Source organism: Puma concolor, chromosome B2, assembly GCF_028749965.1.
Source record: "Puma concolor isolate L17-30 chromosome B2, mPumCon1.1.hap2, whole genome shotgun sequence".
NCBI classification, from domain to species: domain Eukaryota; kingdom Metazoa; phylum Chordata; class Mammalia; order Carnivora; family Felidae; genus Puma; species Puma concolor.
In genome coordinates this window covers 15,287,991-15,308,049 of record NC_141671.1, presented here as the reverse complement: position 1 = coordinate 15,308,049, position 20,059 = coordinate 15,287,991, and the positions used below count along the sequence as shown (strand labels likewise).

The window sequence follows — 20,059 nt, the reverse complement described above, 5'->3', positions numbered from 1 at the left end:
ACGAGATTAAAAAAAAAAAAATCGGGGCGCCTGGGTGGCGCAGTCGGTTGAGCGTCCGACTTCAGCCAGGTCACGATCTCGCGGTCCGTGAGTTCGAGCCCCGCGTCGGGCTCTGGGCTGATGGCTCGGAGCCTGGAGCCTGTTTCCGATTCTGTGTCTCCCTCTCTCTCTGCCCCTCCCCCGTTCATGCTCTGTCTCTCTCTGTCCCAAAAATAAATAAACGTTGAAAAAAAAATTAAAAAAAAAAAAAATCAAACAGACCAAACGATACTGAGTTGTATGTGGTAACAGCTGAGAGTTCTTTCAGTTCTTACCATAGTTTCAAAGACAACTACTGGTATGTATTTTTCCAGACCTTTATCTATGAGACTGTGTCTATGTGTCTGTCTGTCTATTATCTATCTATCATCTATCTATCTATGTATCTATCTATCTAGAAATTCTTTTGCGCAGAAATGGGATCACCCCACACACATGTTCTGTAGTCCCTCTTTTTTTATGTTTATTTATTTTGAAAGAGCACGTGATAGCTCTCGTGAGCAGGGGAGGAGCAGAGAGAGAGAGAAAGAGAGGGAGGAAGAGAGAGAGAGAGTCCTAAGCAGGTTCTGTGCTGTCAGCACAGAGCTGGACACAGGGCTCAATCTCATGAACTGTGAGATCATGACCTGAGCTGAAACCAAGAGTCAGCTGCTTAACCGACTGAGCCATCCAGGTACCCCGATTTTAAAATAAGAAATCAATATCTTTCTGTGTATCTTACATATTTTATTATTTGCAATGACTGCATAGTATTATATGCTATGAATGTGCCAAATTTCTTTAGCCACATGACTGTCGATGGATGTGCAAGTTACTTCAAATTTCTGCTATTACAAAACTGCTTCATGGCACATCCTTGTACCTCTACAATTGCACGCTTGTGTATCTGTGCACGACAGATTTCCAAGAATCGAGATAGCAGGGTGAAAGGTATCTTAAATTTAAATTAAATTTAAAGGTAGCTTAAATTTTGACGAACACTGCGAAACTGCCTGAGAGCCTATCACAAGCCCTTGTCTCCTGACTTCATCTGGAAATACCAATGTTCCTGTTGCAGGAAAGTGGCCAGCCTTCCCGAGGAACAACAAGCGGTTTCTACTCTCCACCATAAAATGGATCTTATATTTCCATTAATTAATATGTGTGGTTTCAATTGGTAATAACATTGTTCTGCTTTACAGCTTCTCAGACAGGTAGCAAACCCAGAAAACATCAGCCACCCTGGATTTTTTTTTTTTTAATTTAAGTTATTGACATTCCTTTGGTGATTCACAAATGCCAGAAAATAAATGCCATGCTCCCTGGGGCCTAAATGAAGATACTGTGGGTTCTGGATTCAGTAAATGATCTTTTAAGAAAACATTGTATGGGGCGATGACTCACTCACCCCACGTAGCTGTCCTCTAGCTCTGTCCTTTAGAGGAAGCCTTACTGTGGGTCTGCTAGTACTTTTCCTCCCTCTTCAAGAATTTCCTTAAGAAGGGACGCCCAGCAGGTGCCAAGGTCAGCCTGGCCGCCGTTCCCTTCCCCGGAGCACCATGCCACGGTCCGGTCCGTAGTGCATGGCCGGTGGTTGGCGCAGAGTAAGCCGGCGCTCAAGGCAGATGCTCAGCAGTCACAGCCAGTAGCCCAGCAGTGGCAGCAGCCGGGGATTCACGCTGCAGCCTGAAAGTTGAGTTTCGGCTCGTGAGGTTACAAGTGTATCCTGTGTTTACAATGAAACACAAGGCCCCCCTCCCGCCTCTCCTACTGGAGCCCTCCACGGGACTGAGGCGCGGTTTGCAGGGAGTGAAAGCAGACCCAGGTGGGGCGATGTCGGGGAAAGGGGGGGGGGGGGGGAGGAGGAGGAGGAGGAGGAGGAGGAGGAGGAGGAGGAGGAGGAGGAGGAGAAGGAGGACGTTGGGTGTCCCTTGGCAGCTCCACGCAGGCTGCGGCAGTGGCAACAGGAGCTCGGGTACCAGTTGCTCAACACTTTATCAGTTTTCACTGCTCCTTCTCTCTTCAGTGATTTTCCATTTTGAGGGTACAGCTCCATAGAGGAAAGGTGTGGTGGTGGGGGGGGTGGCTCGGGATGCCCAGTGCGGGAAATCAAGGTGTGTGGGGGGGGTGCCCGCCCGCTAGGACGGAAACAAGAATTGGCTGTGGGCTCGCTCCCCTCGGTCCCCTTCCCCTGTGGCCCGGGCGAGACACACGATTTGGCGAGGGAGACGAGAGAGGGGCGTGTTTGTGGTGGCGGCGGTTCCAGGCGGGAGGCGGGGGGGGGGGGGGGGTCCTTGCCCCCTCGGAGCACCCAGACTGCGGAGGAGGAGGAGGAAGAGGAGGGCGGGGGTCCAGGCGGCGGCCGCGCGCGCCCGGGACCCCGGCTGCCCTGGGGTCCCCACCGGGCCCGGGGGCCCCCTGGCGGTTGCCATGGTGACGCAGGGTCGGCGGCTCGGCGCAGTGGAAACAAAGCGGCCCGCCCGCTCCTCGCCCGAGCTCCTCCTCCGCGGGCGCCTCCCTCCCCCCCGCCCCCCGCCTCTGGCCCCGCCGCCGCCGCCGCCGGAGCGGCTCCCGGCCCCGCCGCCGCCGTCGCCGCGGGCCAGGTAAGCGAGCGAGCGCGCCCGCGGCCGGTGGGGGAGGGGAGGCTGGGGCGGGGCGCCCGCGGGTGGTGGGGGGGCGCCCGCCGAGGGGAGCGGGCTCGGGCCCGACCGCGCCCGGGTCCCCGAGGGGCGCGTCCCCCGCCGGGCTCCGGCCGGGTGCGCCCCCGACGCCGCGGCCTCCCGCCCAGCGCCCCGCGCCCCCGCCTCCAGCCCGGCCGCCCGCGGCCCCGGACGGCGGCCGGCAAGGCGGGCAGAGCCTCCGGCGGGTGGGCGCGCCGCCGGGGCTCCGACGGGGTGCGCGGCGCGGGGCTTCCCGAGCGACGGGGCGTGGGGCGGGCGCCCTCCGGTTTTGCCGGTTTGGCGTGTTCGCGAGGCTTTGGGGGAAAAAAGATGGGACGCCGTTTCCCTTTGGACTCGCCCGGTGGACTTCCTAACCGATCCTCTCCGAGGACGGGATGGGAGGCTCGCAGGGGCGAGCAAGCCAGGCGGCGGCGGCGGTGGTGGTGTTGTTGAACAGTCTCTGGAAAGCGAGCCCGTGCTTAGGTGCCCCTGCCCGGTTTGGTGCTTCCGAAGTTCCTTTGGGTTTTGAACATAACGACCTTTATCTTTGCAAGGTGTAGTCGCTAAACCTGCAACCGAACGGGAAGGGCAGCCCGGGTTTCCCATCCGGCGGTACCAGAGTTCCTGGCGGGACCAGTACTTTGCGGGTTAGATCCCGGGGGGCGGGGGGCATTCTTACTGTTTCTGGAAGGTATTGTGTTCGCGCTTTAAGGGACTGCAAAATGCCTCGCGTTTCTCTGCGTGAGGGAGCAGCCCGGAGCAGCTCCCGAGGCAGGTGTAGCGTCCGGTGTTTGCACCCGGGCGTTAAGGGAGGGGAGAGAGTGAAGATGCGGTTGCCAAGGGCGTGAGGGTACCGCTCGGGGGAATTGCTCAGGTGATGGGTGCATGCGTCCTTTCTCAAGGGCCCCAAGCCTTGCCATCATTTCGTGATACTTTGTGGCAGACACAGGGAAGGAATTCAAGATACCATTGTAAAGACGGCGTTGGGGCTACTTAGGCAACACGTGTGATACTGGGAAAGAAACCTCGCCGATCCATCCGGAAGGCAATGATATATTAACATTGTTTGCCTTCATTGGGGAGCGACGTCGACTGGGAAATGTTTCAACTTAAGTTGTTGCTCCCAACTTAGTAAAATAATACACAAGTTGGAGTAGATGAGTTAGAGAACATTCTGCGGAAGGCAGGAAATTGTGTCTTTGCTCTTCTAAAAGGTAGTTGGTGAAAAGAAACCGGTGGCACGGATCATCTTGCATTGCAGTTAAGTTGATTAGAATTATGGCTATTAAAGCCACTTGAGCTTTGAGGCGTGAAGTGATTAATAATAGCCCCTCTTCCTCCTCGTGGGATTTCAACACCTGTTAGCCTGCTGATTACCAGGTTTCCAAGTCAGTTTGTGTTTGCCAGCACTTGTAAGTGATGTGACTTCATTAGAAGATCGTATTGAAGACTGAAAGACGAAGTTGCCACCACAGTTTGCAGGTTCCTTCACAACCGGGGGTGGTGTTTGAAACTGATTTTACCTGTAGAGTGATTCACAGCTGCCGTGCTTAGCGCTCACCGATGGTGGCAACGAGAGATGAGATGTTAGGTCTGTTTTGAGAAGGTAACCAGGAGAGAAAATCAGTATTTTCTCATTGAGGCGTGAAAGGCAAACAGAATATTGAAGCCTAGACACAGGATATAGACACGGGAGGGAGTTTCTTGCTTTGTAGTAAAAATAATGATTTCTCTTGCGTGTTCGGGGGTACCAAGATTATAGCTTCATCCAGATATTTGTTAGCAAATCCAGCATTCTAGTGCAAGGCCTCTGGACCTGCTTTTCAGCCAGATGGAGCCCTCACGGTGGGTCCTAGCCTCAATAGTTGACGTGGTGGCCCTTAGCTTGTATTCTCAAGAACGGAGATACAACCCACTGTTGGCTCAGCACCACGAGGACCCACGATTTGCCTTTGCTGCTAACTCACACAAGGCACAAGACTCAACGGAGTTTGGCATTTCTAAAGCTGTCTGTCTTTCTGCCAAAAAGTAAAGTCCGTAAACATCAGGAATAAACAGTCACGGACTGCAGGCACCGCTTTGTAGTGGTTTGTTTCCACCAGTGTCTGAAGCGTGAAATGGAGCTGTTGTCGGGGCGGTGAAAAAGAACTTGGCGTGTTCATGTATGTTGCTGGCATTCCGAGGTATGTGCGTCCCCAGATGATGAAAGAAAAAAGTAGTTGTGAGATCCTCAGGATCTCCTTAGGAAATAAATGCACGTGGAAAGTGTGCTTTATGTCCTTGGTTTAGCTTAGCCACCTGGTGGACGTAGAAAACAGCCCAGCACGTCCTCAGGTGTAAAAAACCCTACTTGTCCGTCCCGCTTATTCGTAGGGGTGTGACTCTTTCGCATTTCTAGCCCCAAGACTCTGTATTTTAGGGAGTACAGCTGGTCCTAATTTTTGGTATAAGTTGTAAAATAGGGTCTGATCACTGTAATCACAGCCCTTGTCCTACAAGAGGGATGCTGTACCTTAACTTACCAAGCGTGTCCGCAGCTATGAGACAAACCGCGGAATGTTCTTGTTGAAGTTAGGATGAACACACTCGTGACATTGAAAGTCCGTTGTTTTGTAACCACGTGAGCCTGCATGGGCAGCAGAAGGCCACGGAAGCCTTTATTGCCTGTTTCTGGGTCAACGTTCTCTTGCAGTTTCTAGTAGCAGTGTGCTGACGGGTTCGTAATTTGGCATCTAGTACAAAGTGTTGTAGCATTTATAAAAGCGCATTTGTGAAGGCCGATAGGTTTTGAATGGTGTCTTCGTTACCAAAACACTCAGGCTCAGATCTGTGCCTGGGGGTGAGTAATGTGGTCCCTGAGACTAGCTCGAGGAAGAGTGAATTTTTATAAATATTCATATTTAATGAATATAATTTCAATATTCAATAATGAATGTAAATATGAATTTTATTCATATTTAATGAATTCATATAAATATGAATATTTATAAATATTCACTGACCTGCTGTGCATGGTGGGTATTGATCGGAACTGTGGTGCTGAGAAGCGGCATGGGAGACACATGATGGTGGCGACAGGAAGTGGCGTTCTGGGTTATGGAATGTTCTGGAATCCATGGAAGTATAGCATAGATTATCAGTAGTGATTGATGGAGATTGAGAAATGTTTGTTGGGCGTTGGTCTCTCTTTTCGTGTTCCCCGTTAAAATGAAGATCCCACGTCTTCGTTAAACCACTTTCTAAACCACAGAACTTGGGGATAATATATACGTTTCTACTGTCTGCCACTTGGAGTGTTACAAATACAGCTCTAGGTCAATGATTGATTTCCTTACCTGCCAGTTATTGGTAGCAATTACACAGTACAGTTTTGGACATCAGTCAACCAATGGTTATCAGGTGTTTCCTTCTATATATTCTGTGTTGCTTGATCAAAGGCATCCGAACCCTTATGGATGAGGAATTACTTGTTTCCAACTATTATGATTATTTCTTTCATTTCCGAACTCATTATGTGCAATAACCAAATGGTCTCCTTTGGCCTAGTTTTCAGCCTCCTTTTTCTTTTAAATTAAAAAAAAAATGCATATTTATTTATTTTGAGAGAGAGAGAGCACACGAGCAAGCACGAGGAGCAGAGAGAGAGGGAGAGAGAGACTCCTAAGCAGGCTCCATGCTCAGTGCAGAACCTGCTGCGGGGCTCGATCCCACGACCGCGAGATGATAACCCGAGCAGAAATCAAGAGCCAGACACTTAACTGACTGAACCACCCAGGCATCCCGATTCTTCTTTGTCTTATGGGGAAAAGTCACCAGTTAATGCCTTGATGATTTTTAAATAATTTTATATCTCCAGAGCTTTAAAAACATGATTTGGCTAATTTGTTATTCAACCAGAAGAATATTTAGAGGCTTAGTTTACAGTAGTGCGTAGTAAAAAAAAAAAAGCCCAGGGGCGCCTGGGTGGCTCAGTCGGTTAAGCGTCCGACTTCGGCTCAGGTCACGATCTCGCGGTCTGGGAGTTCGAGCCCCTTGTCGGGCTCTGGGCTGATGGCTCAGAGCCTGGAGCCTGCTTCTGGTTCTGTGCCCCCCTCTCTCTCTGCCCCTCCCCTGTTCATGCTCTGTCTCTCTCTGTCTCAAAAATAAATAAACATTAAAAAAAAAAAGCCCAACTCATATTATAATCTGACATATTGGACGTTTACAGAGCTGTGTGGTGAATAGGAAAATTTGGCATCCTGTAGGGTGATGAATTGTGCATTTCCCTAAGTGTCTCACGTTAGATTTTTACCTTACGATGAGTAGAAGTAAAAGACAAAGGGCCATGAGGTAGAGTCTTCAATGAATTAAAAGATGTTTAAAGGGTGTAATACACACTGAAAGCCTGCAGGGCATGATGGTCAAGGGGATGGGAAGACAAAAAGACTTTGATGGCATTAATAATCTCTTTATCACCTTATGGTCCAAACTCCTGAAGCAGTTACCGAAGGGCTGTTTCCATGGTTTTCAGAGGCTGGCCACTTCTACACCAGAGATGTGGGTCCTGGTCACTGATCCCCACCTTTTCCCCTGACTAACCAAAAAGCGACTCCCGTGAATTGTGACTAAGTGCACTTTGAATATTATAAGCCTCCAATAAAGGTACAAGAGTAGAAGGGCTTGTGTGTGTGTGTGTGTGTGTGTATGTGTGTGTGAGTATTATGTAATCTGATTGTTCCACTAGACCAGTTAGATTAATCAAGACAGTACTGGAAGTATAAAACTGTGCGTTTGTCTAACACATTTGATGTATTTCAGTGGGAAACTGTGTTTCTGAGTATCAGTCCATTAGGAACCTTCTTCCCTTTCTTATAACCACAGTCCTTCAATGAAGACATGGCATTTTACACAATTTTATCACGCTGTGACATGTCAGGCATGGTTATATTGACGAATAGATGCTTACTCAAACTCTTGAATTGTAAATCTGCAATAAAAGGTTTCTGTGTGGTCTTGTCTGGCATTTCATCCTGTCGCATCCGGTTTTTCTCAGACCACGTTCAGTATGATTGACGTTTCATCTTTTTTCTGTCCATCAGTCACATCCTCACTAGGGCTTCTGATGGGGCAGAGCCTGTGCGAAGCACTCCACAACTCTTAGCTTATTTTTAATGCTCACAGGAGCCCTATGTGGTAGGTACTTTTGTGGTCCCCAGTTTAAGATGGAGAAAACTGATGTGACTGCTCTCTGATGTATTCACCTAAAAGTACACAAAATACACCAGAATCCCAGCATTTAAAAAAAAAATTATTATTTTTTTAACGCTTATTTATTTTTGAGACAGAGAGAGACACAGTATGAACAGGGGAGGGGCAGAGAGAGAGGGAGACACAGAACCTGAAACAGGCTCCAGGCTCTGAGCTGTCAGCACAGAGCCCGACGCGGGGCTCGAACTCACGGACCGTGAGATTGTGACCTGAGCTGAAGTTGGACGCTAAACCGACTGAGCCACCCAGGTGCCCCAATCCCAGTGTTTTGATGGGAAGGAGTGCAGGCAGCTTTGCCTTTTTTTTTTTTTTTCAGTTCACTGGTGTGTGTGTGTAAAGTGTAGAAATGATGGCACTAATCGTTGTGGCACTCCAGCTTTTTTTCTTTCTTTTCAATGAAAAGAAACAAAGCCTAAAGTCACAAGAAGCTTTTGTTCATAGTATATTGTGACATGTACCAGGATTCTTTTCTGTGTATAGAAACTGGCAGAGATTGATTTGCAGAAAAGATACTTTCTGAAGGTAGTTGTCCTTTCATTATGGTTTGTATTCTGTCCTAAAAGAATACATATTTTCTATGGTGTTGGCATGGAATATACCTGTAAATATATCTTTTGAGTGTTGGTCTATTTTGCGTTGCCTTTTGTGCGCTGTCCTCAATCTGGGCTCACCTGTTTTGTCCTTAGCTGACTTCCTGCCCCAAGGACTAAGTAATACTCCTTTTTTACTCTCTTCCAAGATAATTCTGTGTATACCTTAAAAAAAATTGGCACGTTGTGTTCTATTTCTTTTTTTTTTTTTTTTTTTTTTAAATTTTTTTTTCAACGTTTTTATTTATTTTTGAGACAGAGAGAGACAGAGCATGAAGGGGGGAGGGGCAGAGAGAGAGGGAGACACAGAATCGGAAACAGGCTCCAGGCCCCGAGCCGTCAGCCCAGAGCCCGACGCGGGGCTCGAGCTCACGGACCGCGAGATCGCGAAATCCCGCGAGATCGCGAGATCGCGAGATCCCGCGAGATCGCGAGATCGTGACCTGGCTGAAGTCGGACGCTTAACCGACTGCGCCACCCAGGCGCCCCTTGGCACGTTGTGTTCAAAGATACATAGGTCTGTTTTTTTTTGTTTTGTTTTGTTTCTTTTTTTTTTTTTTTTTTTTTGTGCTAGACTGTAAGCTTCTCAAGCACAACAACTATGTCTTAACTCATTTCCAAAGATCAGGTCGGTACAAGGATGCTTTTCTTAATTGAATACTTAAACGATTTTTTATGTGATATAAAATGATTACATTTTACTCTAGTTCCGAAGTCAGTAGTGAGAGCTTAAAAAAAAAAAATCAATTTTAGGGCCTTAGGAAACGGACTCAAGTTTAATGTATCATTTGGGCACTATAAAATTAATTTGAGCTTTTAGTTACTTGAAATAGAACATTAGAAATCACATCACAGTTCTGTTTCAACTTATTTGGATTTCTGATATTCATGCCTTAAAAGGTTATATATAAAAAGCTTAAAAAAATAGTAGCTAGCTTGTTGTGATGAGCCCTGGGTGTTGTATGTGAGTGTTGGAGCACTAAATTGTACACCTGAAACTGATCTTACGCTGTATGTTAACTGGAATTTAAATGCAAACTTAAAAAAATAGCTAGCAGGGGCACCTGGGTGGCTCAGTCGGTTAAGCGTCTGACTTCAGCTCAGGTCATGATCTCACAGTCCTTGGTTCGAGGCGTGCATGGGGCTCTGTGCTGACAGCTCAGAGCCTGGAGCCTGCTTTGGATTCTGTGTCTCCCCCTCTCTCTGCCCCTCCCCCCAGTAGCTAGCAGAATTTTATACTAGCAATTATGAACAAGCTTTTGATTATTCTAGTCAAAGAGCAAAAAAAAAAAAAATGAATCTTTGACAATCATTTACATTTGTTTTTACAATACTTTCAGCATTTTACCTCCGATCGCCCCTCCTCCACCCCATGTAAAGTGATTAAGAGTGATTAAGCATATTAACTTCAGTGACCTTTTCTTATTTAAGCTACGTGAAAAATAAGATGAAGTGAGGGACAAGTGTCCACGAAAGCAAGTAACGAGGCAGAGTTCTGTGGGTTCTTTTAACCAATATTCTAATAGCTGCCATTTATTCAGTACTCCTTTGGTGCTAGGTAATTTATTAGTATGCTACACAAGCAGTCTCTTTTGATCTTCATAGCAACCCTTGTTTCCCCTTCAATAAAATACTAATAAATAGCTTATCCAGGGTTGCGCAGAGTTGGTAAATGTAAAACCGTGATTTGTGTGGGTAAGTCACAATGTGAAGTTGCCTGGGGTTGCTCTGCTAACTCCTGGCAAAGAGTGCTTCCTACAGCATCCAAGATGCTTTTGTTGGTGAGTACTTTGGGAAGAGAGGCCGTTGAGGAAACCAAGAAGAATACATCCTTGTTTATGCTCACCACTGCAGACACCGGTGGGGGTTTTGGGGTAGGAGGAGGGGAGAATGTTTGCTCTCGATCTGTTTTTAGAATTAAAACCAAAATTAGTCGAGCTGTCTTCTGTCTCCTGAATTTATTGCGTTTTATTTTACACTGTGCCCTGGATTGGGAATGTAACACAGGAAAGGGCCACGTGAGATGATCTAGATGAAAAGAAATGAAAACTCAGCATGTGTCGTGTCATATACCTCTGGGTAGGCTTCTCCGAGGGTCAGAGCAGCGTGTTCTTTGTTACGTGGGGGGAGGTCCTTGTCTAGGATGCTGGAGGTCTGGATGAAGTTGAGAAGCCTTGTTCTTTGAACATGCCAAGCCTCCTACGGTTTTTAGACCTTAGCACTTCCGTCCACTTTTCTGGGGCTGCTTTCTCTCTAAACATTTGTGTGACTTTACCCCCTCGTTCCTTTCAGGTCTGTACTCTGATATTATCAGAGTGGCCTTCCTAAGCTCTCTGTACAAAATCGTGATCTTTTGGAGTGCTGGGGTGGCTCAGTCAGTTGAGTGTCCAACTTCGGCTCAGGTAACGATCTCACAGTCTGTGGGTTCAAGGCCCGTGTCTGGCTCTGGGCCGACAGCCCAGAGACTGGATCCCACTTTGGATTCTGTGCCTCCCTCTTTCTCTCTTCTCTTCCCTTGCTCACACTCTGTCTCTCAAAAACTAAAACGTTAAAAAAAATTAAAAGTTGTGATCTTTCTGTCTCTCGTACTCTCTTCCACATCTGTTCTTTTCCACAGCTCTGTCACCACATGGTACATCAAGTAAACAGACGAAAAACATATAATTGTCTTACACAGCTATTGTGTACAATTCCATAAAGACAGTGGATCTATTTTGTTTCCTTTTTTCTTTTTGCTGCTGTGTTCTCGGCTTCTAGGACAATGCCTGGAACATAGTAAGTGCTCAATAAATACTTCTTGAATGAATAAAGTAATTTTTTATGATGTCCATTTCCAGCAGAGGGGACCAGTTTTAGGAAACCACTGGAATATCATAGGAGAGTTTTAGATTTCTGTAGTCAGGTCTCTGTCTGCTTTGGTGTTCTCAGATGGTTGTCCCCGTAGCTTTTTTTTTTTTTTTAATTGTTATTTTTTCAATGTTTATTTTTGAGAGAGACAGAGCGTGAGTGGGGGAGGGGCAGAGAGAGAAGGAGACACAGAATCCGAAGCAGGCTCCAGGCTCTGAGCTGTCAGCACGGAGCCCGACGTGGGGCTTGAACTCATGAGCTATGAGATTGTGACCTGAGCCGAAGACGGATGCTCACCCAACTGAGCCACCTAGGCACCCCGTCCCTACAGCTTATTAAGTGGTCCCAGAGAAGAGTACAGAAAAATGCCATCCTCTGTTCTGGTAAACAGGTCAGAATTAGCGATTTGGTGAAAGTTGAGACATCTGTAGTCCCTGAGATGTGAACATTTCCATGCAGAGACTTTTTCAAATGCGTGGAGAGCTTTTGATAATACCTTTGTATTCTAACTGTTCTGTCCAAGTCTTAAAAAAAAAAAAAAGTACTGTGTAGTCCCTTCTCTTCTCAAGGCTTTTGTAAAACTGGATATAAACCATTCAGAGATAATTTTTGAACTCTTGCTAATGTTAATACGAACTAGAATTTCTTCAATTGTACAATTGTGGGGCTAAGACATAAAAGAACAATACAGCCCTCTTCTCTATGAGCTTGAATTAGCTATTTGCTTGTTAGATGTTCAAGAATTAATAAAAAGCATTTTAAAAAGCATTGCATCCCAAGAGCTAGAGGCTGTAAAATCCATCAGCCTAAGAGTTTGCTGATTTATCTATTTTTTAAAAAATCTGTGTTAGACTTGGGAGGGGGGGAGGTTGGAAAGTTGTGCCTAAGCAAAGCTTTTCGTTATCTCTTCATCAGTGCCATAGGAGCAGGACTATGGAAACAACGAAACACAGCCCCATTCCCCGGGGTTTAGAAAATTCTGCTTACTTGTTGCATGCGATGTGTCTTTGTCACTTAGGAACGTTTTCTTTTCAGAGCTTCTCTCCGTGTCTCTGAGAAAGCGAACAGACTCATTGAAGATTATTAAGTCAGCTCTCAGGTTCTAAACGATGGGAGTGAAATCAAGAGGCATTCATTGGCGTGTGATGTCACTTGCTGGCTCATACGAAGAATCCGGGCTTCCTGGTAGTCAGATCTGGGCCGGAATCCTGGCTTTGCACTAAGGGTCTTGCAACTGCTTTTGGTCTGTGGGTGGGAAGTAATGAGATTTAACTCTCCCTCTGAAAGAGAGGGCTGCGATTGAATAACTTGGCGGGTGTGGGCAACAAATAAATTTGTTGGGATAAGGCAGGAAGAAGTTCTTCCTACTGACAGATGGTGATGGTAGGAAATGAAATTTACAGAGCAGGGTGAATAACTTTTTCTGTTAAAGCTTCTGTACGCTTAATTCTGAAGCTGTCAATCTTGTACTCAGCCCGTGAGCTTCCGGTTTTTGTGAGAGAACGTGTTCATTTGCACCGTCCGTTGGCACAAGTCAGATGAATGACACAGGTACAAGAAGACGCCAGGAGCTGGGGGGCGCTGAGCTGTGACCTGGGTGCGGTACGTCACCGCGGAGGGCTGTTGTGAGGTCACGTGATGGCTGGCTGGACGCACGTAAAGTGTGCACCACGCATTCGACCGATGCAAAGCGCTTAATGAAGGCAGCCCAAAGCTCTTTGGCATCTTTTTCCTCCATCACATGCCCTCTCCTCTCAGCCTCTTCCCCTTACGAGATGAACCCTAACACTTGAAGATCATTTGAAATCATTTCTTTAAAAAAAAAAATAATTCTGGCATTTTACCTTTTTCTTGTCTCGAGGGTCTCTGTTTAGTTTGTGGCCACAAAGTTCTGCACGCCTGTGTTCCAACAGAGGGTCCTATATAATTTTCAAACGACGTTGCGAATCTACTTAGGATATTTAGTAGTGTAACATATGAAAGGGTAAGACCACACTCAATACAGCAGCAATGATGTCTGAATGAGGAGAATGAGGATTTCTTTTTAAACTAAATCTACAAATAAATTTTCATCGGTTGATGAGCATTATAAAGCATTTTTCATGCAGCAGCTTTTTTTTTTGTTTTTAGATACAATTAGGACAGAAATAAGAACAGATAATGATTAGGTTGTGAAATTTAGTTACATATGTTGTAGTAGCTCCTTTTCTAAAATTATGAGTAATTTAATACATTATCTTGTTTTATATATCTTATTTCGTTTTATTATGATGAAATAATTCTTCAGTGATTTTTCTTTTTTTTACATTTGGCTCTTGTTTTGCTCAAGCTGACAAGCGTATTAATTTCACTGTGCAATACTTGTCTTTGTATTCTTTATATTAGCTAACAGTTCTGACATCGATCTTATCTTTCTTTGTGTACTCTGAACTGAGCTCGTGGGGCTTCTGGGAATCCCTCACTTGTGCGGTGCTTTCTCCTGCCCCTGGGCCTTTGCACTGGTCATTCCTCTGTGAAGATGTTCTTCCCTTCTCTCTTCACTCAGTAACTCCTGCTCATTTTACAGATTTCAGTTCATTTGTTACTTCCTTAGGGAAATTTTCCCTGGCGTTCTTGAAGGGGTCAGACATTCAGCAAATGTGACTGAGTGCCGGAAGACTCTCAACTCTGGGAATATCAACAGACAAGGTTCCTTTGTGGTGGTGCTTGCATTTGGGTGAGGAGATAAGCACACATGTGCACATGTGTGGACACACACACACACACACACACAGAAATCCAAATAAAAAAGAAAACTAGCAGGGACAAATGAAACACAGATAATATGCAAAAAACCCCAGAAGAGCCAAAACAAATGTGGAAAAGAATAAAGTTGTGTGACTCACACCGACCGATCTGAAGGAAAAAAAAAAACCCCACACAGATAATTAAACTATGGCAAGTGAGTAGATGCTACCTTAGATTAGGAAGCAAGATCACGTTTAAGCTGAGATCTCAGTGACCAGGGGAGCCTTTATCAGGAGCAAAGCAATTTCAGACTGAAGGAACAAGTGCAAAGGCCCTGAGGCAGAGAGAAGGCAGGAGAATGCCGAGAGATGATGTCAGAGAAGGAAGGAGTGGCCACGTTCCTCAAGGTTTTGTCCGTGGCAGGGACTTGGGTTTTATTCTGTGTGCAGCGGGAAACAGGTGGAGGGCTGTTTGCAGAAGTAGTGGTTGGGAAAATGGGAATACTTTGGTTTACATTTTGGAAATGTTCTTCCACGTAGAGGTTGGGTCTACCCAACCTCTTGTGGTAGAAATGCCACAAGCCACGTATTAGAGAGTGGAAGGTATTTTCACAAGTGGAAGGTAGTCGAAAATGATAGCCACGCTGGTTATAACCACACGATGTTGCTGAAACTATTGAGGTTGTCCTCCTCACTTAGTCATGGTAATTTTCGGGTAGAAAAGTTATAATGTGCATCTTACATTGAGTGTATACATAAGTTGCTTCAAACCTTTTAATGAAAACAATAAGACCTATCAGTAGGATTCGTTTAAGCCAGACCTCACTTACTATAATGGGGCATTTGAAATGGACCGTGATACTGATTCATGTAGTTTGGGTATGGAACTAGCAACCTAGCAGATTTAATGTTTTCCCTTCTCCTGCCTTTATAGACAATGATGGAAGAGTTTGAAACCTTTAAACCATTTTATTCAAACAGTGGGGCACATAATTAGGAAGAGCTTAAAGCATTTTAGAGTTCAATTTTATATCTGGACTGAAATTCAATTATTCTTTGGTCTGCAGTAAATTTAAATGATTTGATTATTAACCTCTAGGTCATGGCCGATTGGTCTATGAATGATAGACTTTTCTGCCAGAGAAAGCTTAAAAAAAAGAGAAAATTTAGACAGCCCATGTTAAAGTCTCTCATGGTAGAAAGGAGGACTTTTTGCCAACTTTACTACTTAATTTTTCCAGTAAGTACTTATTGAATATCCACTGTGTGTAAGGCGCTGTGCTGGGCACTGATGACCCAAAAGCTCATACCTTGCTGGAACTGACAGTGTCGTGCTTGGTCGTTACACTAGAGTGTGATGCGAAAGGCATATGATGCTTGTGGAAGGGGGTGGGAGAGGCATCCAAGTAAGATTTGGGAGTAATTAGTACCTATGCTGAATGACGGGTGGCCCCAGCAAGGCCAGATTGGGAGGACCTTAAATTCTTTTCAGCAGGGAAGTAAATGATGAAATTTGAGTTCTAGAAAGTCTTTCTGGGACTGCGTGCAGACTTTTCAAAGTCATAGCATCCTTTTACCTGTTTTGTGTTCTATGTATCATGTAAAGATATAAGGAAGCGTCATTTTTATTTTTAAGTAAGCATTGTCATTGAAGGTTAACATGCATACAGAAAAGTGCACAGGTCAGAGGGTTATAGTGGTTTGTATTTTCCAAAAGCAAGCCACTTTCGAAACCCCAACTTACATCAAAACATAACATAAAATATTATCGTTACCCTAGAATCCATTCACCGCTTTCTTTCAGACCTTACCTGCACCCAAAAAGTGACCATTGGTCTGAGTGCTATTACTACGGATCAGTTTTGCAAACTATTTTAAAATGTTCTACAAGCGAAATCATGCAATGTGTCCTTTTTTTTTTTTTTTTGTCATTAAGCATTTCTTTGTTATATTTGTGACATTCACCCAAGCTGCTGGATGTAATCATATTTGATTTTTCTTCTCCCACACTTTGGTATTTTGTTATTGTAGATTCCACATTTTTTTCCTATCCATTTGTTGTCCATAGATAGTTGGATCATTTCTAATTTTTCTTTGTTACAAATGGTGCTGTCATGAACAGTCTCATACATATATGTATATGTGGGCATTTCTGTTGAGTATATACGTAGGATTGGAATGGATCATAGGTTACATGTATGAGTTACCACTGATATGGCCAAACATTTGCCTGAAGAGGTTGTACAGTTGACATTCCCAGCACGAATGTCTCAAAGTTCCAGCTGTTTCTCATTTTTGCTCACACTTGGTATTGTAAATCATAGTAGTGGGCAAAAAGTAATATCTCATTGTGGTTTTTATTTGTACTTCGCCAATAAGTGATGTTCTCTGATACTATGGGCTTGCTTTTTTTTTTTATTTAATGATTTCTTTATTTAATGATTTTTTTCCCCAAAGTTTATTTATTTATTACTGAGAGAGACAGAGACAGCATGAGTGGGGGAGGGGCAGAGAGAGGAGAGAGAGAATCCCAAGCAGGCTCCACACTGTCAGTGCAGAGCCTGACGAGGGCTCGAACTCGTGAAACTGTGAGATCATGACCTGAGCCGAAAGCAAGAGTCAGACGCTTTACTGACTGAGCCGCCCAGGAGCCCCACTATGGGCTTGCTTTTTAATCTCGTATTGTTGTGTCTTTGATGAACCAAAGATTCTAATTGCAATGAATTCTGACTTATAAATCTTTCCTTTACGTTAGTGCTTTTTGTGTCTTGTTTAAGAAACCTTTGCTTGCCTCAAGGTCATAAAGATATTTATTTATATTCTTAAGAAGTCTTACTGTTTTGGGGCACCTGGGTGACGCAGTCGGTTAAGCGTCCGACTTCAGCCAGGTCACGATCTCACGGTCCGTGAGTTCGAGCCCCGCGTCAGGCTCTGGAGCCTGTTTCCGAGTCTGTGTCTCCCTCTCTCTCTGCCCCTCCCTCGTTCATGCTCTGTCTCTCTCTGTCCCAAAAATAAATAAACGTTGAAAGAAGTCTTACTGTTTTACCTTTCACATTTAAATTTTTTACCCTCTTGGAATTGAATTTTGTGTGTGGTGTGAGGTAGGGGTCATGATGATTTTTATCTGTGTTATTAACCTGTTAACCCAGCATTACTTGTGATAAAGATCATCCTTTCTCTACTGAATTACAGTAGCACATTTATCCTAAATCAAGAAATTGTGTTTGTAAACCTCTTTCTGGACCCTCTGTATTCTGTCCTATTGGGCTGTTTGTTTAATAAAATACCTTAAATTATTGTAGACCTGGTACCAGGTAGTATAAATCTTTCAATTTTGTTTTTCTTCTTGATTTCCTTTTGGCCTTTTCTTGGTGTTTGGCATTTACATATAAATTCTAGAATCACCCTGTCAATTTTCACAAAAACACTGGATGAGCTTTTGATTGGAATTGCATTGAATCTGTAGATCAGTTTGGGAGAGTTGACTCTTTATAATAATTGAGTCAGTGATAGGGGCGCCTGGGTGGCACAGTCGGTTAAGCGTCCGACTTCAGCCAGGTCACGATCTCGCGGTCCGTGAGTTCGAGTCCCGCGTCGAGCTCTGGGCTGATGGCTCCGAGCCTGGAGCCTGTTTCCGATTCTGTGTCTCCCTCTCTCTCTGCCCCTCCCCCGTTCATGCTCTGTCTCTCTCTGTCCCAAAAAAAATAAATAAACGTTGAAAAAAAAATTAAAAAAAAATAATTGAGTCAGTGAACACAGTATAGCTCTGTGTCTAATTAGGTTGTCTTTAATTTCTCAAAGTAATGTTTTCAAGTTCTCTCTGTGGGATTCTTGTACATCTTTCATGAGGTTGATTCTTTTTGTTGTTGCAGATGACATCTTTATTTTTTTTTCAACGTTTATTTATTTTTTGGGGACAGAGAGAGACAGAGCATGAACGGGGGAGGGGCAGAGAGAGAGGGAGACACAGAATCGGAAACAGGCTCCAGGCTCCGAGCCATCAGCCCGGAGCCTGACGCGGGGCTCGAACCCACGGACCGCGAGATCGTGACCTGGCTGAAGTCGGACGCTTAACCGACTGCACCACCCAGGCGCCCCTCAGATGACATCTTTAAAGTTTCACCTTCTAACTTTAGGTTGCCTGTGAATATAGACTACAGTAGATTTTGGTGTATTGACCTAGATTCCAAGGATTTTGCTACATTGGCTTCCTAGTCTTAATAGTTTATCTGTAGAATCATCCGTCCTTCACTTGAATTTACTCTCAGCGCTTAACCACTTTCCTCATCATGCACAATTCTAAGAATACTTTACCTCTATAAAAGCCCCTGTTCCCTTTTGTACTGTTGCTGTCATTTATTTTAATTTCACGTATGAATAGAACCACACAATATATTGTTATTGATGTTTTGTGCTGTTAATGTCTGTTTGTATTTACTATTTCTCTTCATTCCTTCGTGTAAGTCTGTTTCCCTCTGGGATTATTTCTTTTCTGCTTGAAGACCTGTTTTTAGTATTTCTTTGTATTTTTATTTGAAACTTAAAAAAATCTGTCTAACTTCTCATTGCATGTAGAATTCTGGGTTGTCAACTGTTTTTCAGTGCTTTAAATACATAATTTAATCATCTTCTGTCTTCTATTATTTTTGTTTAAGAAATGAGCTGTCAGTCTCATTGTTGGTCTTTTGAAGATGATGTGCTTTTTCCTCCATTTTAAATTTTGTTTTCTATTTCTTTGATATTGAGGGGTTTACTATAATCTGCCCAGGCAGTTTTTTCTTACTGTTTATCCTACTTGGAGATCATAGAGTGTCTTAAATCAGTTTTGAAATATTTTTGACAATTATCTCATTATATATTAACTTCTTCTGGTCCAATCTCTCTCCTCTATTCCTGAAAGTACAGTTTTACATATAGTAGACTTTTTCACTATGTCCTGTTTGATTCAAACTCTTTTCTGTATTTTCCATTGTATATTTTTCCTTCTTTGCCTTAATTTGGAGATTTTCTAATGATCTATCTTCCAATACACTAATGCTTTCTTCTTAATGTTCAGTATGCTCTTAAAAAAAAAAAACCCGTGTATTGAGTTTTTGTTACAGCTTTATTGAGGTGTAATTTACATGCCATAAAATTCACTCTTTGTAAGCGTACAATTCAGTGATGATAGTTAAATTTATAGGGTTCTGCAAACATTACCAAAATTGAGTTTTATAGGGTTCTGCAGCCACCCCCAAAATTCTCTTGAGCCCATTTGCAATCTCTGCTCCCAGCCCTAACCCCAGGCAAATTCTATAAATTTCCCTCTTCTACTAATTTAATATAAACCGAATCATACAAATGTAGTCTTTGTATCTGGCTTCTTTCACTTAGCATAATGTTTTTGAAGAAACTTACAAGTCTTGTCCATATCGTAACATGCATTGATTGGTATTTTATTCCTTTTTATTGCTGATTAGTATTATGTTGAAGGGATACACTTTGGTTTGTTTATCCATTCATCAGTTAATGAAAATTTGGGTTGTTTCCCAAATTTGGGGGAATGCTGCCATGAAAATTCATATAAGTCTTTGAGTAGACTATGTTTTCATTTCTCTTGAGTAAGAGAAGTGGAGTAGAATTTCTGGGTCATATGGTGCATGTATGTTTAACTTTTTAGGAAACTCCTGAGCTGTTTTCCAAAGTAACTGTAACATTTTATATTCCCACCAGTAGTGTATGATGGTTTCAGTTTCTTCACATCATTGTCCAATGGTTATTGATTATAGCCATTAGAGTATGTGTGTTGAATTTAATTTGTGATTTAATTTGCATTTTCCTAAGGATTAATGATATTGAACACTTTTTATGGGCTTCTTAGCCACTTGTAAGTATTGTTCGGTGAAGTGTCTATTTAGTTTTCTTGCCCATTTTTTACATTGGGTTGCTTTATCGATTTGTAAGAGTATTTTATATATTCTAGGTACAGGCC

The 20,059-nt window shown here is 43.9% G+C and overlaps 1 protein-coding gene across 6 annotated transcripts in view; it reads left to right on the top strand.

The window, feature by feature from the left end:
• Positions 1-1,669: 1,669 nt before the first annotated feature.
• Positions 1,670-20,059, top strand: part of RNF182 (ring finger protein 182) — a 128,121-nt gene continuing 109,731 nt past the window's right edge. For 3 of the 6 annotated variants that reach the window (XR_015251058.1, XM_086706253.1, XM_086706250.1), the window contains exon 1: positions 2,568-2,621. The gene's annotated coding sequence lies outside the window, so the exon portion shown is untranslated. Of the gene's footprint in view, positions 1,844-2,563; positions 2,622-20,059 lie in introns of those variants that run through there. The other 3 variants (XM_086706252.1, XM_086706251.1, XR_015251056.1) reach the window with 3 other exon arrangements.